An 18,316-nucleotide genomic window follows, 5' to 3' on the forward strand; every position below is an offset into this window, starting at 1 on the left:
CCCCTTTTTCCTTCTGGCTGTTCCTCTCCTTTTACACCCAAGCATCCTCCTGGCTTTTGTTGTTGCTTTTCTACCTGTTTGGCCATATTAAGGTCACCACATATGATCACGCCAAGTCTGCTCTTCAACATCTTTGTAAAGGATTATTGCTTATGTTTATTAAAAACTTTCTATACCTCCCTGTCTCAGAAATAGGTCAGAGTAGATTACAACACTAATGTCTGAAATAGGAAAGGAATGCCACAGGTTTAACAGAACAGAATCCAATCATACAAATTTAATATAATTAAAGTAAGAAAAAAATCGATGATATTATGTGATTAGAAAGATTATAATATACGGTATTAAAGTTTTGTTTTTTTGGTGGAGCACCATCTGCATGATACATAAGCTTAAGTTGGCTGCAGCAGATAAAAGTAATAAGAAACAAAATACCCTCCAGTATTTAACTGTGGCAGTGAGTGTTTTTTGTTTTTTCATTTTTAAATGCTGGCCTCCCCGATAAAATATAATCCATAGTAGCATAGGGACTCATTTTCAAAGCACTTAGACTTACAAAATGCCATAGGTTATTATCAGGCTTATTTTCGAAAGAGAAGGGTGCCCATCTTTCAACACAAATCGGGAGATAGGCGTCCTTCTCCCAGGGTCGCCCAAAATCGGCATAATCAAAAGCCGATTTTGGGCGTCCTCAACTGCTTTCCGTCGCGGGGATGACCAAAGTTCACGGGGGCATGTCAGAAACATAGCGAAGGCGGGACTGGGACGTGCCTAATACATGCGCATCCTTGACCAATAATGGAAAAAAGAAGGGCATCCCTGACGAGCACTTGGGTGACTTTACTTGGTCCATTTATTTTTACAACCAAGCCTCAAAAGATGCCCGAACTGACCAAATGACCACTGGAAGGAATTGGGGATGACCTCCCCTTACTCCCTCAGTGGTCACTCACCCCTCCTACCCTAAAAAAACTTTTAAAATATTTTTTGCCAGCCTCTATGCCAGCCTCAAATGTCATACCCAGCTCCATCACAGCAGTATGCAGGTCCCTGGAGCAGTTTTAGTGGGTGCCGCGCACTTCAGGCAGGCAGACCCAGGCCCACCCCCCTCCCTACCTGTTACACTTGTGGTGGTAAATGTGAGCCCTTCAAAACCCATCCGAAACGCACTGTACCAACATGTAGGTGCCCCCCTTCACCCCTTAGGGCTATGGTAGTGGTGTACAGTTGTGGGGAGTGGGTTTTGGGGGGCTCAGTACACAAGGTAAGGGAGCTATGCACCTGGGAGCAATTTGTGAAGTCCACTACAGTGCCTCCTTGGGTGCCCGGTTGGTGTCCTGGCATGTCAGGGGGACCAGTGCACTATGAATGCTGGGTCCTCCCACCACCAAATGGTTTGGATTTGGCCGTTTCTGAGATGGGCGTCCTTGGTTTCCATTATGGCCGAAAATCGGGGACGACAATCTCTAAGGACGACCACCTCTAAGGTCAACCTAAATTTCCAGATTTGGGCATCCCCGACCGTATTATTGACACAAAAGATGGACGCCCATCTTGTTTTGATAATACGGGTTTCCCCGCCCTTAGCCCGGACATCCTGCTTGGATGTCCTCAGGAAAACTTGGGCGCCCCTTTCAATTATGCCCCTCCACGGAACTTTATAAGTCTAAGTGCTTCGAAAATACATCAAATAGTAACATAGTAGATGATGGCAGATAAAGATCTCTACGGTGCATTCAGTCTGCCCAACAAGATAAATTCATAGCGTAAGATATGATGTGATAAGTACCTGACATCAAAACCTCTTTTGGGAAGTACAAACTCCTCCTCAAATTACAAGTCAGGAACCTTGGAATACAGTTAGATTCAACATGTACTCTGATTCCTCAAATCCAACCAACCTTCAAGAGCTGCTTCTACTATTTACAACAACTATGCTGCCTCTCTCCTTAAATCGAGAGGAAAATCTTATCTCAGTTGTGCATGCCATGATAACATCAAGAGTGGATTACTTCAATGCACTCTATAATGGTTTGACTACAAAGGGTCTGCACCAACTCCAATTGATTCAGAATGCTGCAGCAAGACTCATAGAAGGTTGCAAGAGACGTGACTACACCACACCATTTTTTCAAAAATTTCATTGGCTGCCAGTACAATACAGGGCTAAATTTAAAACTCTATGTCTGCTCTTCAAGGTCCTTAAAAGAAATGACCCTGAGTACTTGAAGAACAGAATGACCCTCTACACACCTCCAAGGACAATAAAGTCCTCCCACACCCTTTCCAAAAGACCTTACTTGATGAGATCCCCCGCAAGCGAGCCTTCTTCGGAGTAGCCCCCACAATCTGGAATACACTCCCTGAAAGGCTCCGCTTAACACAAGACTATCTCTACTTCAGGAAGCAGGTGAAAGCTTGGCTCTTCAACCAGGTTTTTAATGAAAGAAATAACTAACTAACTTCTTAGTGTCTCTCTCTCTCTCTCTCTCTCTCTCTCTCTCTCTCTCTCTCTCTCTCACACACACACGAGTGACACACACACACACACACACACACACACGAGTGACACAGGCTGCACATACTGCAGCAGGACATGTTTATCCATTCCTACCCTAACTGAGATAAAATTTAATCATCTCTCTGACCTCATGTGCAACTTTCTTTAAATTAGTCAACTTATTTTCCAACTTCTCTTACTCTCTTACCTATCTATATGTTCCATCTTTGCTTATACCCTACGCTGTCTATTAAAATGTTCTATTACATTTTGTGTTGACATTGTAAGTAGTATACTATAATGTTTAACAGTTTTTCTCAAGAGAACTGGTGTGTATCAGTTACTTAACTTTATTCAATATCAATGTTAATATAACATGTGCCTACAAAAACATTTAACCTTTCACTCACACCCGTTCATTCATCCCACATGCCCATATCTCACCCAATACACTCCGGTTCCATTACATCCTGCTCCCTTAGGAAATACACACTTTCTGTTACATTAATTAATAAAAAGTAGTAAAACAATTGAATCAGTGCATTGTTACTTCTATCACCATTCAATATGCGCTTACACAGCTCTTCCATGTACTGAACAAGTTCTTGCACCGCTAATAGTATACCAGTAGTATACTACGCCATAATTTGTATTGTTATTTGAATATTCTTACCGCTGTAACAGTCTATTGCTAATGTTTGATTTATTCTTACTACCTTGAGTGAATTCTTTCAAAAAATCAGTAAATAAATCCTAATAAATTCATAAATACATATGTATACTTGATCATGATTTGTCCTTGTCATTTTCAGGGCACAGACTGTAGAAGTCTGCCTGGCACAGGCCTTGTTTTCCAACTACTGATGTTGTCATCAAAGCCCCACTCCAACCCATCCAAATCTGTTCTGCCATATTCAGAAGTCTGCCCAGCACCAGCCTTGATCAGGGCACAGACCGTAGAAGTCTGCATTGCACTGGCTTTGCTTCTCAATTACTGGAATTACCATCTGATCACTGTTAAGCTTGTTTGGTTCCATGCCTTCCTTACAGGATTCCTTTGTGTTTATCCCACACATTTTTGAATTTGGTCCTGGTATTCAAATATCTGGATTCAGTGCTGACTGGCGATACTATCTGATTAGTGAGGATATTCGATCTGCTAACTGAATAGCTAACTAGATAAAGTTAGGACAGCATTTTTGCTCTGCCCAAGTCTCACTCAAGGACCACTCCGCACTGTGCCAAAAGGCAGTCAGAAGAAATATTCAGTAGCATTATCCAGTTAGTGACGCTGAATAATCCATTGACTCAGACTTATCTGGATAGCAACACCTGCAAATTGGATACGTTCCTTTGAATGCTGAGCCTTTAAAATATGGAAGCCAATAATTGTTTACTTAGCTTCAAAGTGATTTTTTAACTAAACATACCTAGTAAGGTCACAGATTCAGAAGCAATTCTCTAAAATGTCCACCCCCATTTTTGTACAAGAAGCCAGAAAATCATGATGACACAAAGGGACAATATTCTATAATAGAGTTTCTCATTTATTTTTTAACCCTTTCTATTGCTTCCCCGTCCTTATGCTTTTTGGTGGGGGGAGGGGGAGGATGTAGCAAGGATGATGGTGCTGGAAAGCTATATAGAACAAATTACCCAAGGCGCTATATGTACTACTCAAACTGTCAGCAAAGGGAGCAAGCCTTGTCCCATTGTGGAAAATAATTAAATGACAGTGTTCAAGTACTAAAATTATTAGGTCAGTGCTTTTGGAAAGGTAAAATCATGTTATATAAAATAATCCCTATTTCTAGCAAATTGCTAGTCTCTTTTACATTTCTTCCAATAAATACTGGCCTGAGTTCTAACAGGATACTGGGCTTGATGGACCTTTGGTCTGTCCAAGAATGACAACGCTTATATTCTTATGTTCTAATAAAAGTAATTTTTAAATAATTAATGAAGACCACTGCTGTAGCTTGAGGAGTATATAAGAGCATGTGAAGGCCCATGATATAGAGGACACTTGGGTAGGAATTAGGACATTTTCTGAGTATTTTATAAAAGGATCTGTTGAACTAAGTAGTAAATTTAAAACAAACCAGAGAATGTATTTCTTCACTCAGTGTGTAATTAAACTCTGGAAGTTGTTGCAAGAGAGTGTGGTGAAAGCAGTTAGCTTAGCAGGGTTTAAAAACAGTTTGGATCATGTACTGAAAGAAAAGTCCATAAGCCATTATTAAGATGGCCTCGGAAAAATCTACTGCTTATTTCTAGGATAAGCAGCATAAAATCTGTTTTACTATTTTGGGATCTTGCAGGTACTTGTGACCTGGATTGGCCACTGTTGGAAACAGGATACTGGGCTTGATGAACCTTTGGTCTATCCCAGTATAGCAACATTTATGTGCATGTGCAGTTAACCGGGCAGTGGCATGAATATCAGCTCATGACAGATTAATTTCTGGGTCAGCAGACATACCCAGATATTCAGTGCTGAGAACTGTGCATTCTCTGGCACTGAATATCCAGGGTTAGTTCAGCTTGTGTCTTACTAGCAACTACCTATCAGGGGCTGAATATCAAGTCCTGAGATTTAGGCCAAGTAATGGTGTTCTGAGTTTCCCTGAAACTTCTAATAAAATGTGGTCTAAGCTATCTTTTGAATGAAACCTGAGAAGGAAAGGTCCTTCTGAAGGGAACACATTTTCTCCTATTGTAGAAAGGGTTTGAAGATAAAATCTGAACAAATCCCCTCAGGATTATTGTGCACTTAACATTCAGAGCTGAATACATTCTAGCACTTTATTTCCTCTAAATAGAAGCAACGGATTGAAGACCTAACCCTAACTACAGATGATTCTCAGATAAGATCTTAGTATGAGTTTGGGGGAAGAGACTGGGTCAAATTATTGGGAGTATATCATTACCTTGAACCTATGTATGGCCAGTTTAGAGTATAATATGACAAACAGTGTCAATAGTGGAACCAGAACACATGGTTCCAAATAGGAATGCACATTTATGATCACAATATCGATTTAACCCACATTAACTTATGAATTCATTAAAAAAGATGCAATGCACATACGTTTTAAAAATTAAGCCAAATGTGTGGAAAAACACAGAAAAAAATACCTAAAAATTGTGAAAAATTCTAAACAATAAACCAAAGTTTTTGTCTATTTACATCCCTAGTGCTAAAGCATGCAAATGTATCATTAGGTCATTCCACACACCTAAAGAGATTGAGTGATTAAAGGCATGTTTACAAAAGTGTGCTAAACACCTAATATTTTATTTATTTATTTGTTACATTTGTATCCCACCTTTCCCCACTTATTATTAGGCTCAAAGTGGCTTACATAGTTCCGGAGAGATGGTTACAGACTCCAGTGTGAACAAATACAGTATAGGGGTACAATTACAGTGACAAATACAGTAAAGAAGTATCTGTAAATAGATTGGGGTGATACAGACAAAATGTTAGGGTATGATCATGCGTCAGGGTTGAAAACTGTTTCCTGATTAAAATGCCATATTTCATTATTCGGTATGAGATTTAGGGGCCCTTTTACAATGCTTCCGTAAAGCTACCGTGGCATTAGCGCACACCAATCCAGCACTACTGCAGGCCAGTTACCGCCGGGTTAACATGGGAGCCCTTACCGCCTTCTAAATAGGTGACAGTATAGGCTGTCACCAGAAATAGCCGCATGGCAAGTGTGCACTTTCCGCACAGCCATTTCATTTTTTTGCCTTTTACCCATTGTGGTAAAAGGGGCCTTTGCTTGTGGCAAATCCACACGCTGATACTACCACAGGGCCCCTTTTACCACAGCTTGGTAAAAGGGGACCTTAGTGTACACCATGGATACTTCATGCAAGAAATGACTAGCATACACTAAATGCTATGCTAACTGATTAGCACAGAATGAGTCAGGGACTGAATGGCTTATAGGTAGTTAACGTGTAGTAAATAGCAGACACTATCACTTGCACAGTTAGCCATCTGCAAATTAACTCAATATTTAGTAAGGAACTTTTTCTGTGCATTAACTGCAGGGGAAATTCTGGTCACACCACGAACAGTAACAACACATTCTTTATACATTAAGATTTGCTGTTAGATCTTGGTAAGTGGAAGAACTTACCCCATTTTTTGTTTATGAGTAGAATTGTTTTTTCTTCGACCAATGATTAATGTGAGCTGGTATTACTGACAACTGTTGCTGTTTGTATTAAGCTGTTTTTTTGATTAAAGTCTTTTTTTCTCCAGTTTTTAAGAGGCAGTCTTGTCCTTGTCACACATTGGAAGAATGGAATTGTATAGCAAATTTTGATTTCAGTTACCCCAATACTGACTGGTTAAATGCCACATCAGGGAGTGCTAGGAAGGTAAAATGCCTAGATGTAATAAATGACTGCTTCTTGAAGCAACTGGTCCAGGAACTGACAAGAGAGGAAGCTATTTTAGATCTAGTCCTTAGTAGAATGCAGGGCTTAGTACAAGAGGTAAGATGTTGGGCCTGCTGGGAAACAGCGATCATAACATGATCAAATTTGACTTAATAACTGGAGTCACTAAGGAAATCTACTGTAGCAGCATTTAATTTTCAAAAGGGTAACTATGATAAAATGAAGAAAATGATTAAAAGAAAAGCTGAAAAGCTTAGCTGCAAAGGTTAGGACTTTAAATCAGGCATGGACATTGAGAATATTGACCATTTAACCCTACTTTCTGTTTTCTTTCAACCAGTTTCTAATCCACAATAGGACTTTCTCAAATGCCTTTTGAAAATCCAGATATACAATATTGACCAGATTATCCTTATCCATATGTTTATTCACCCCTTCAAAGAAATGTAGCAGATTGGTGAGGCAAAATTTCACTTGACTAAATCCAAGTTGGCTTGGTCTCATTAATCCATGCTTATGTATATGCTCTGTAATTTTCCCATTTTCCCAGCACCAACATCAGGCTCACTGGTCTATAATTTCCCAGATCACCTCTGGAACCTGTTTAAAAATTGGTGTTAAATTGGCCACCCTCCAATCTTCTGGTACCATGCTTGATTTTAAAGACAAATTACATATTATTAACAATAGCTGTACATGTTCATTTTTCAATTCTATTAGTACTCTGGGATGTATACCATCCAGTCCTGGCAGTTTGCTCCATTACATCTAACAGGTTTACAGAGATTTGTTTTAGTTTCTCTGACTCATCAGCCTTGAATACCATTTCTGACATTGGTATCTTTCTAACATTTTCCTCGGTGAAGACTAAAGCAAAGGATTCATTTGATTTCTCCGCTATGGCCTTGTCTTCCCTGAGTGCCTCCTTTACCCCTTGGTCATCTAGCAGTCCATGTACTTTTGCCGCCAACACAATCTTCTATTTAGTCTCTCTTTGCTTTCTATATCAACGTTTTGCATTTGGCTTGGCATACCTTATGCTGTTTCCTATTATTTTTAGTCAGATCTATTTTCTGAAGGATTTTCCTGTGGTTCAAGTAGCTTCCTCCATGCTGGCTGTCATTTGGCCTTCCAATCTCCTTTTTTTAATACATGGAATATATCTGGTCTGGGCTTCCAGGATGGTAGTTTTGAATAACATTCATGCCTGATGTAAATTTTTGATCTTTGCAGCTGTTCTTCTAAGTTTTTTCTATAAACCATTCTTCTCATTTTAACATAGTCTCCTTTTTGAAAGTTAAATGCTAACATATTGGATTTCCTGTGTGTACTTACTCCACAGATTATATCAAATCTGATCATGTTATGATCACTGTTATCAAGTGGCACCAGCACTATTACCTCCTGCACTAAATCGTGTGCTCCACTAAGGAGTAGCTGCCCAATTTACCGACCACAGGATATAGCTGGGCTGTCTCCCATGGTCTGCACTGAACATGGATATTCAATGTCGGGCCATTTCCAGTGACCGGCATAGAATATCCAGTTTAACTTTGGCCTGTCCTACTTTAACCTTCTAAGCTAATATTCAGCGCTGGCTGGCTAAAGTCAGACCAACTAAAGTTATTCCACCTATTGTGGCACCAAACCTGGCTGGTTTGCCTTTAAAATTGGCAGATAGCCAGTTATATCGTGCAATATAACCAGCTATCTTAAAATCGTTAACCGACAATATTAAGCGCCAGATAGCTGGCTATCTGGCTATCTGGCACTGAATAACGCTAGATAAATACCTAAGTGCCATTTTAGCAGCCATATCCTTCTGAATATTGGCCTCTCGGTCTAGAATTGTTTCCCCTCTTGTTGGTTCCTGAACCAGCTGCTCTATAAACAGTCAAAGCAGTCTTTGATTTCATCAAGGAAGTTTACCTCCCTATCATGCCCGATGTTACCTTTATGCAGTAAAAAGCAAATTATCAAGCACTGAACAAACAAGATCATACTGATCTATAAACAATCTTGCAGAAAACTAGTATAAATTTAAATTCTACTTCAATTTGTTTTCATTTATTCCCCCCATCTCCCCCTTCCCACCCATCCCTCCCCTCAATCCCACTGGGATACTTTACTTGCAACTGAGGTCATATCTGCAACATTCTGGTTTAGTGGGATTCCTTACACTAGAAACAGGGTGGGGTGGGGAAATCTCAGGAATTTGCTTTATTGAATCATCAGTTTTAAGTCGGGGCCACTTTTGATCCAAATGAGCTGAAGGAGAGTTGTCTATCTTCCCATGCAGGGCCCCAATGCTGCTGACCAGCAGATGTTAATCCCTAGCACCCACCTTCAAACTTTCATTGGGGGTATCATTAAGGAGGTGGGTGTTTGTAAAGAAACTTGCTATGTCCTTCAAGCATATCGCTTTTCCGCCATCCACTTCCCCATTTATGTTGCAAGTTTGGATAGAGATCTAGAGAAAAAAACAGAATGATGATGATGTGTGTTTGTGTGTGTGTGTGGGGGGGGGGGGGGGCTCAGAGGTCTCAAGAGGCCACCATTTATCCCTGAGCCTTGTATTGACGAATACTGGGCTACAGTATAAGATGCTATTGAATTCTAACATGTTCTAGGATGATTTTATACAGACACTGCTATTTTCATAAATTACATTCATATTAAACAGTGAACAAGATAACAGAAGGAAAAATCTTCAGAAAGAACAAACCATAAAATGTAAACAGGGAGATGAGCTTCTGTGCTTTTTCTAAACTGTGCAATGTCTGAATCTGAGTCAGACTTCAAGTCTGAGTATCCTTGAACAGCTTATGTTTGGAAATACAATATGATTCTCTGAGTTCCTGGCACAAGGGGTAGAATGTTGCCTGTCAGGTGATACCTTCTTGTCATTAGACAGATACATAGTGTTGCCCTTAAGAGGTTCTGGAAAAACAGATAATCTAAGTGCCTGAAGGCATAATAAATCCATTATTAAAGAAATAATAGATGAGAGAAGATGATCTGAGACAGTTCAAGAAGTTGTGCCTAATCCATTAAAGAACAGTTCATCTTTGAACAGTATTACCATCCTTCAATGTCCGTTTGGGTAAGTATGCATATGCCAACTAAATAAACTTGACATTTCATGGATACATACATTTTTACAACCCTACTTCCAATAATTCTAAGTTAAATCCCTTTTTAAATGGTTTTTCTCAAAGTGAGTCAAACTATTTTTGAGGCATTCAGATATATCTTTTATGTCATGAAGATAGATAAGGACTGTAAATAAATGCTTGTTTTATATACAGTACATGTAATATGCTCAATGAGCACTCTTTGGAATATGTTCTAGATCTGTTTAACCAAACTTGTTTTAAAGGATCAGGCAAAGGGAGCCAAGCAACAGTGGCCATTCTAGATCACAAGTACCTGCAAGATCCCAAAACGCTACTTATCCTAGAAAAAAGCAATGGATTTTCCCAAGTCCATCTTAATAATGCTTTTTTTAACTTTTCTTTTAGGATATTATCCAAACCTTTTAAAAACTCTGTCAAGCTAACTGCTTTTACCACAGTCTCTGTCAATGAATTCTAGAGTTTAATTACACGTTGAGTGAAAAAATATTTTCTTCGGTTTGTGCGTAGTAGCTTAATTGCTTGCCCCCTGTTCCTAGTATTTTTGGAAAGAGTAAACAAGCGATTCACGTCTACCTGTTCTACTCCGTATTTAAAGAACTCTATTATATCTCCCCTCAGCCTTACTAGTTATTCCCATCTCTAGATCATTTATAAATATGTTAAAAAGCAGTAGCACAGACCCCTGGGGAACCTCAATATCTAAACTTCTCCATTGAGAATACCAACCACTTAACCCTACTCTCTGCTTTGCTGTCCTAACTTTATGTAGTTACTTTGACAGTTAGCAGACATAAAATTGCATCTAAATAGCTAAGTTGAGACTCTGCCCTGGTCCACCCTTAAACTATCCAGTTAGGGAATTGCAGGTTAGCGGGCATATTCAGCAGCAATAACCGGTTAAGTGCCACTGAATTACAGGGGCCAACTTGCTCAACAGAATTTAATCAGGCAGAAGTCTCTTTTGCCTGGCTAAACCCTTTTGAATATCAGGCCCTCAGTGTCCTGAAAGAGTAGGTGGAAACATTCATCCACCCTTTCTTCCAGGGTACGCATAAGAGGATGTAATCCCTTCATGAGAGCGCTGGACTGCTGTCTTCAGAGCAGGTGCACAACTTTGCCTTATTATTCTGTGATGAGCATTGCTCGTATTTCACAATAATCTTCAGTATTCTATGGATATCATCCACAGCTGCTGTGACCTTTTCTGAGCTCAGCTGGTTATGGAATTTCAGTCTCAGTTCAGAGCACAAGATTGATAGATGGTGTAGGAGAAAAATCAGTGGTATCAATAGGAAACCTGGTGGATATTACCACCAACTGTGGATTACACTGGTGTAGAAAAAGTTTCTTCTGAGGAGTTCTTAATCTGAGGATTTAGTGATGAAGATTCCAGCAATGAAGAGAAAAATATATCAGAGTCAGTGCTAAGTGTTATTGTTTCAAAGAATGATTTTTCAGTGTTCCAGTATACCACTAAGGGGCCCTTTTACAATGCCACAGTAGAGCTACTACGGCGTTGGCATGTACCAATCCTACACTACTGCTGGCCTACAGTGTGAACCAGAGATAGTACCACCCTCAATGCGTGCCGTTTCTGTCATGACAGGAAATTGTTGGTTTTTTTTAGAGCCGGGGGCTTACCCGGTGGTAATCGGGCAGCGCTGCATGCAGCCAAGTTACTGCCAAGTTAGTGCAAGAGCCCTTACCGCCTCCAAAATAGGAGGCGATAAGGGCTCCTCCAGCAAATTACCGCATGGCGAGTGTATACTTACCACACAGCCATTTCCTTTTTCTTCCTTTTACCGGCTGCGATAAAAGGGGACTTGGCACACAGCAAATCCATGCACCAACACTATCACAGGGCCTCTTTTACCACAGCTTTGTAAAAAGGGCCCTAAGAGAGCTGTTAATAATTGATGATATTTTATGGCCACCAATGATGAGCAAACATAAAGGTACTGTTTTGGATTGTTGTGTATTTGGCGGTTCTAGTATAATTTTGATATTTAATAAACGATAAGCAGTGGCTAAAGCTCCACTAGGTAAGGTGTACTATGGTGTTGGATAGCTTATCAGTGATAGCAAAGAAAGCTTTTATTTAAATAGTGTTTAGATAGATGTTCAGTAGAAGTGGGATCTATGATATTTGTTTTTTTTTATGACAAGTACTTTTAAGATACTAGCATTCATTTAATTTGGAGATATGAGTGTTATAATTTGAATACACAGTTATTGATAACATGCTGTGGTGTGTGGTTTTACATATATACATATAAAAGTATCTTTTTGATTTTAGCTCTCATTGATTCAATTTTTTGATTCACAAAAAGGGAACATCTAGAAGGTGGGCGTAAATTAAGGAGCCACCCTATGCTGTCTATTAAAATGTTGTATTGTGTATTGTATTGGCATTGTAATGTAGCATACTGTACCATACTTTGTATTGTTTGAATATTTTTAGTGCTCTAATTGTCTATTGCTTATTTTTGACTTATTCTTGCTGTACACCGCCTTGAGTAAATTCCTTCAAAAAAGTGGTAAATAAATCCTAATATATAAATAATTAAATCATGCACCTGTGTTTACAGAATACTAGCAAACAAAAAGAGTGGAAGGCACCAAAATAATGATCCATGATAACCAAAGGGCTCAGTTTATTCAGAAATAAAAACAAATACAAAAAACAGTTCTCCAGGGGAATATACAGAAAATGATCTTCTACAGTGGTATACAGAAGGTACTTCAAGGAAAGGAAACCCAACACTGAAGTGTTTTGGGAAAGAATACCTTTCATCAGGAGTCCTATAAGAAATACTTAACAAGCTTGTTGTGCTGCTGCTGAATGTTTATATAAATCAATATTCCTCTGAAATCTATAGCAAATAAAAGTAAAACATCACATATGCTGCGTAACAACTGAGAGCATCCTCCGGTAACAAAGGTGGCTTTGTTACCAGAGGACACCATCAGTTATGCAGCATCTGTGCTTCATTCATTCATTCATTTATTTGAGTATTTATATACTGCTTAGACCTAAGTGGTTTACAGTTTCACTTTTACAGATGATGTTTTACTTGTCTTTGCTATAGGTTTCAGAGGACTTTATGATGAAGACCACTGACCATTTTAGTAGCCGTCCTCTGGACTGACTTCATCCTGTTTATATCTTTTTGAAGGTGCGGTCGCTAGAGTTGTACACAATATTCTAAATGAGGTCTCACCAGAGTCTTACACAGGGACATCATCACCTCCTTTTACCTACTGGCCATTCCTCTCCCTATGCACCCAAGCATCCTTCTAATTTTTGCCGTTGCCTTTTCTACCATTTTGGCCGCCTTAAGATCATAGCATACAATTACACTCAAGTCCTGCTCCTCTTTTGTGTGCAAAGGTTCTTCAGCCCTTAAACTATTGCATTCCCTCAGCCCAAAAGCATGAGCCTGCATTTTTTTAGCATTAAATCTAAGCTATCAAATTCCAGACCACTCCTCTAGCTTTGCCAAATCCTTTCTGATGTTATCCACACCGTCAGGGGTATCTACCCTGTTGCAAGTTTTAGTATCATCTGCAAAGAGGCAAACCTTCCCAGACAGCACTTCAGCAATATCGCTTACAAAAATGTTTAAAACCAGCCCATAAATCGAACCTTGCGGCACACTACTGGTAACATCCTTTTCCTCAGAATGAAGTCCATTTACCACTACCCTCTGTACCTTCCACTCAACCAGTTCCTAACCCAGTCAGTCACTTTAGGGCTCATATAAAGGGCACTCAGTTTATTTATTAGTTATCTATGTGGAACAGTGTCAAAGGCTTTGCAAAAATCTAAATACACCACTTCTGATGCTAGAGAAGAATTGAAAAGGTCAGCAGCGCCTCTAACATAGCCATAGGTATGGTTATATTTTTGCTAGAGTAGAAGGAATAAGAAGAGGGTTTGGTTGAGGGGAAATTACAGGAGTTAGCGAGCTGCAGGTGAGGGATGTCCATGATAAACAGGTTCAAGGAGGGGGCAGGAGTGAGTGGTGTGGGAAAAAAAGAGTACAGTTTTGATGGGCCAGGTATTTTGGGCAATTGGGTGGTGAGGAAAGGATTGAAGAGTAGGTAGGTGTGGTTTTCCTGCCCACCCTTTCTGTGTTTAATTTTTCTGTAGGCATGGAGAGGGACTATAGCTTTAGTTTATTAAAACTTGATATACCACTGTTGCAACAGCATTGATCACAGTGGTGTACAATTAAAATAAATAAAACCATAAAGAAAAGAATGCCATAAATCAACAGGACAGGACCAAGCATACCAAGAGAAAGAGTCACTGAGATGCTGGAAACTGTGCTTACAGGATACCAAGATCAGAACTTTGCAATGACCCGGTCGTGGCAAAAAGCCAAGCGATAAAATGAGTTTTGAGAAAGGTCTTAAATTTATAGTTGGAGGGAGGGGAAGATAAGTGCAATCGTCGCTTGTGGCAGGGGAAGATAGTGATACATTTTTTTGTGGGTGTTTGAAATAGTTGTAATAGAAAGGGTTTGGAAGCTAGGGGCTGTCACTGCCTTGAATGTATGAAAGGGCACCACAGGCCTTTGGGAGGAGGAAGTGCAATGTTTGATGGAGCTGTATTCTGCTAGATCAATACCGACTAGTCAAGAAGATATATAGAGCAATAGACAAGTATAGGTTGTGATTAGGAATTTGTTGGGAATAGCAGTGTATTTAAATGTGTGTGTGTGTGTATAGGGAAGGTTTACGTTGGAAGATTAATAAAGAGATTTCACTGTTATTGGGGGTTTCCTATGAGTTGTAACATGTTAATATGATTATTGTTAATAAATCTGTGGCTCTTTGTTTTGCCAACATAATACTGTTTTATGCTAAGTATTGTGAGTTCCGAAGTTATTGGCAACCCCACTCTTTTGAAATGTTGGCACCTATGGTGTTTGTGATCCCCTGACAACTTTGTAGGCTTTAGAATGGGTCTACTAAGTGCTTTTATTTTATCACTTTCCTACGGGACCTTTTTACTAAACTGCACTAATAAATGGGCTTGGTGTGCTTTTAGATGTGCGATAATGTCCGCCTGCTAGCTGGTTTTCACTTCCCTGCCCCCTTCAAAAAATATATAAATAAATATCACGTGCTTAGCATATGCAGAGGGCAAAACCAACACGGAACGCTTTAGTGCTTCCTGCATTAGGCCAGTTTTACTGTGTTAAGCACGTGTTAGCACCTAATGAAGCATAGTCAAAGGGCCCCTATATGTTCCAAATTAGAACACTACAGAACTGCACATTTGTGAAGCGCTGCGTACTACTGGTAGCACTACAGAAATGATTTGTAGTAGTTGTAGTAGTAGTAGTACATTTGGCCAGATTCTGTAAATGATGCTCAAAAATGGATGCCAGAAAAAAAATCAGCACTAAGCATGATTCTATACAGGACGTGTGCCCTTTCTAGAATCACAATTTGTTCTGATTCCCGCACAATAACCTTGGGCGCCAGACTTACATCTGCTAAAACTTGATGTAAATGCTGGTGCTCAAGTCGGGTGCGCTCATTATTTAGTAACAACATGCACAACCTTTGGGAATGCCCCTGATATGCCCATGGCCACACCCCCTTTTGATATGTATGCTTTAGGATGTAGACACCCAGTATCAAAATCAGTGCAAATTAATTTCCAAAATTGATTGTTAGCACCCAATTATTGATAGTTAAGAGCTTGTTAGCTAATTAAATTGCACATGTATTTTGGGAGCATGCTCAAATTTGGGTGCCGTATATAGAATCCAGGGTATTGTGCCTAATACAGCAGCCCAAACATAAGCATTTCTTGTTAGTTACATCAGTTCTTTAACATTATTTTACGACCCTGCTGCTGAAAGACATTTTAAATGTTATAGGAGGCTCTGTAGTCTGTTTCTTTCCATTCTGCTGTCAAGTTATGTTAATTTCAGTTCATCATTTGCTGACTATCTTCAGCACAGTAGTTTACTGTAAATTGGATAATTTCTCTATTTTGATGCTGAAATGGGGTATCCCTAGAGCAGTATGTAAATCATTATGTCTGTATAAAGTCACATCACTGTGACAGTCCCACATGGTGTGGCCTTTTATTGTATTATACTCTCAGCTTAATTTTGTATCAGTGGAACTGTGCAGAACTCAGAAACAAAGCTCACAAGGGAATCCTTTTATAAAGCAAATATTTTTCAAAGCCAAAATGACCAGCAATCATTATTGCAAATCAGAATCATCTGTTTATATGCTAATAAATATTTTAAGAACTGTCTCTTACCCCCTCATTTGATAATTTGGTGCCTACTATGCATAGCCTTATAAAATTAAACTCATTCTGTCTCGCTAGTGAACCATGGACCCTGTTTACTAAGGCGCGTTAGCCTTTTTAACGTGCCTACAATTAGCGTGTACACTCATGGGAGCCAACTTTTTAAAATTATTGGGGGTGCTAAGCCCAATGGAAATAACCCCTCCCTGGACACATACAAGGAATTTTCTCAATATTGGGGGTGCTCAAGCACCCATAGCACCCACAGAGCCGGCTCCTATGTGCACACTCACTGTGTAGGCGCCTATAGGGATATTGTAGGCGCATACATGATTAATGTGTGTACATGGTTAATGTGTGTTAAAAACGCTAATGCACCTATAACACGGCTTAGTAAACAGGGCCCCATATGTATAACAAGGACCACTGAATGTACTGTTCCCCCTGGATTCTCTATATGGTGCCCAAAATTGGGCACTGATATTTGGGCACCAATCAAAGATGTGCACCCAATTAAATTGGCTAACAAGCAAATTAGTGCCAACTTGGGAATTAATTTGCACCAATTTTCTATGCACTATTTTATAACAATATCCCATGGCGCAGAACTTAAAAGTAGGCATGGGAGGCACATGGGCAGATCAGGGGCATTTGGAAAATTTGCACGGGGTGTTATAGAATATGGGAAATGTGAGCCCAAATTGGGCACTGGGAATTGCACCTGGTTTCAGCAGGCATAAGTCCTGGCACCCAACATTGGTACTCAGTGTTAACTTCTATAATGGACACTCATCTTTCAGTGCCCGTTATTGAATAGTGTTGAGTGCTGATTTTTTTTTTGCACCAATTTTTGTGCACCATATACTAAATCTAGGCCTTTGTGTGGCAACCATATTACCGCTTCAACACATAAATTAGGCCAGCTATTTTTCTGACCTAACTTTTTTTTTGTTACATTTGTACCCCACGCTTTCCCACTCATGGCAGGCTCAATGCGGCTTATATGGGGCAATGGAGGGTTAAGGGACTTGCCCAGAGTCACAAGGAGCTGCCTGTGCCTGAAGTGGGAATCAAACTCAGTTCCTCAGTTCCCCAGGACCAAAGTCCACCACCCTAACCACTAGGCCACTCCTCCACTCCTCCAGATAACTTATGCATATAAGTTATCTGGAGAACATCTGAATTCTGCCCCTTTCTGGATAACTTCTATTTCTCCCTTTTCATGCCTCTGGCTCCTTTTCTCCCTATATATTTAGCTTTTATGCATTCACACAACATCCCCAGAATTCTATATATTGTGCTTTAATTTCCACATGGAAATCGAAGCGTATTCTATAACAGTGCACGTAACTTAATTGGTTAACTAGCTAATCAGCACTGTCAATTGGATTTTAAGCAATTGTCAGCACTAATTGGCATTAATTAAGAATTACATGCACAACTCACTAAGGGTATTCTGTAATGTGATGTGCTTAAATTATAAGTCACATAGTTGAAAAGGGATGTGGCCATAGGCGGGGCATAGGTGTTTCTAAAATCTATGCACGTTCTTATAGTATACATCTGCTCTGTGCCTAATATAGGCGTTGGGATTTACACCAAGTAAAACATGGTGTAAATGGCCATGACTAAATTTGGTCACATGGAGAGGTGCTAGGTGTATTCTATATGCCTATTCTATAAAATAGAGGCGTACTTTAGAGAATATACCTAGGCAAATTTTATTTCCACACAAAATTTTCAGGCGCCATAAATAGAATCTAGCCCCATATGCATATAAGTACTAAGGTCCCTGTTTACTAAGCTGTGCTATAGTTGCACTAGTGTTTTTAGGGCATGCTAAAAATTAGCAAGCACTAATGCTAGATACACTCATTGGAATATATGAGTGTCTCTAGGATTAGTGTGTGCTAATTTTTAGTGTATGCTAAAAACTCTAGCCCACCTTAGTAAACAGGGCCCTAACAGTTTTCAAAA

General features: G+C 39.6%; 1 protein-coding gene across 2 annotated transcripts in view; it reads left to right on the forward strand.

Annotated features, from left to right (window-relative positions):
• PRKG1 (protein kinase cGMP-dependent 1) overlaps positions 1 to 18,316 on the forward strand; it is a 1,533,271-nt gene that overhangs the window by 1,357,774 nt on the left and 157,181 nt on the right. The gene's annotated exons all lie outside the window — the stretch shown is intronic.

Source organism: Microcaecilia unicolor, chromosome 5 (genome assembly GCF_901765095.1).
Source record: "Microcaecilia unicolor chromosome 5, aMicUni1.1, whole genome shotgun sequence".
NCBI classification, from domain to species: domain Eukaryota; kingdom Metazoa; phylum Chordata; class Amphibia; order Gymnophiona; family Siphonopidae; genus Microcaecilia; species Microcaecilia unicolor.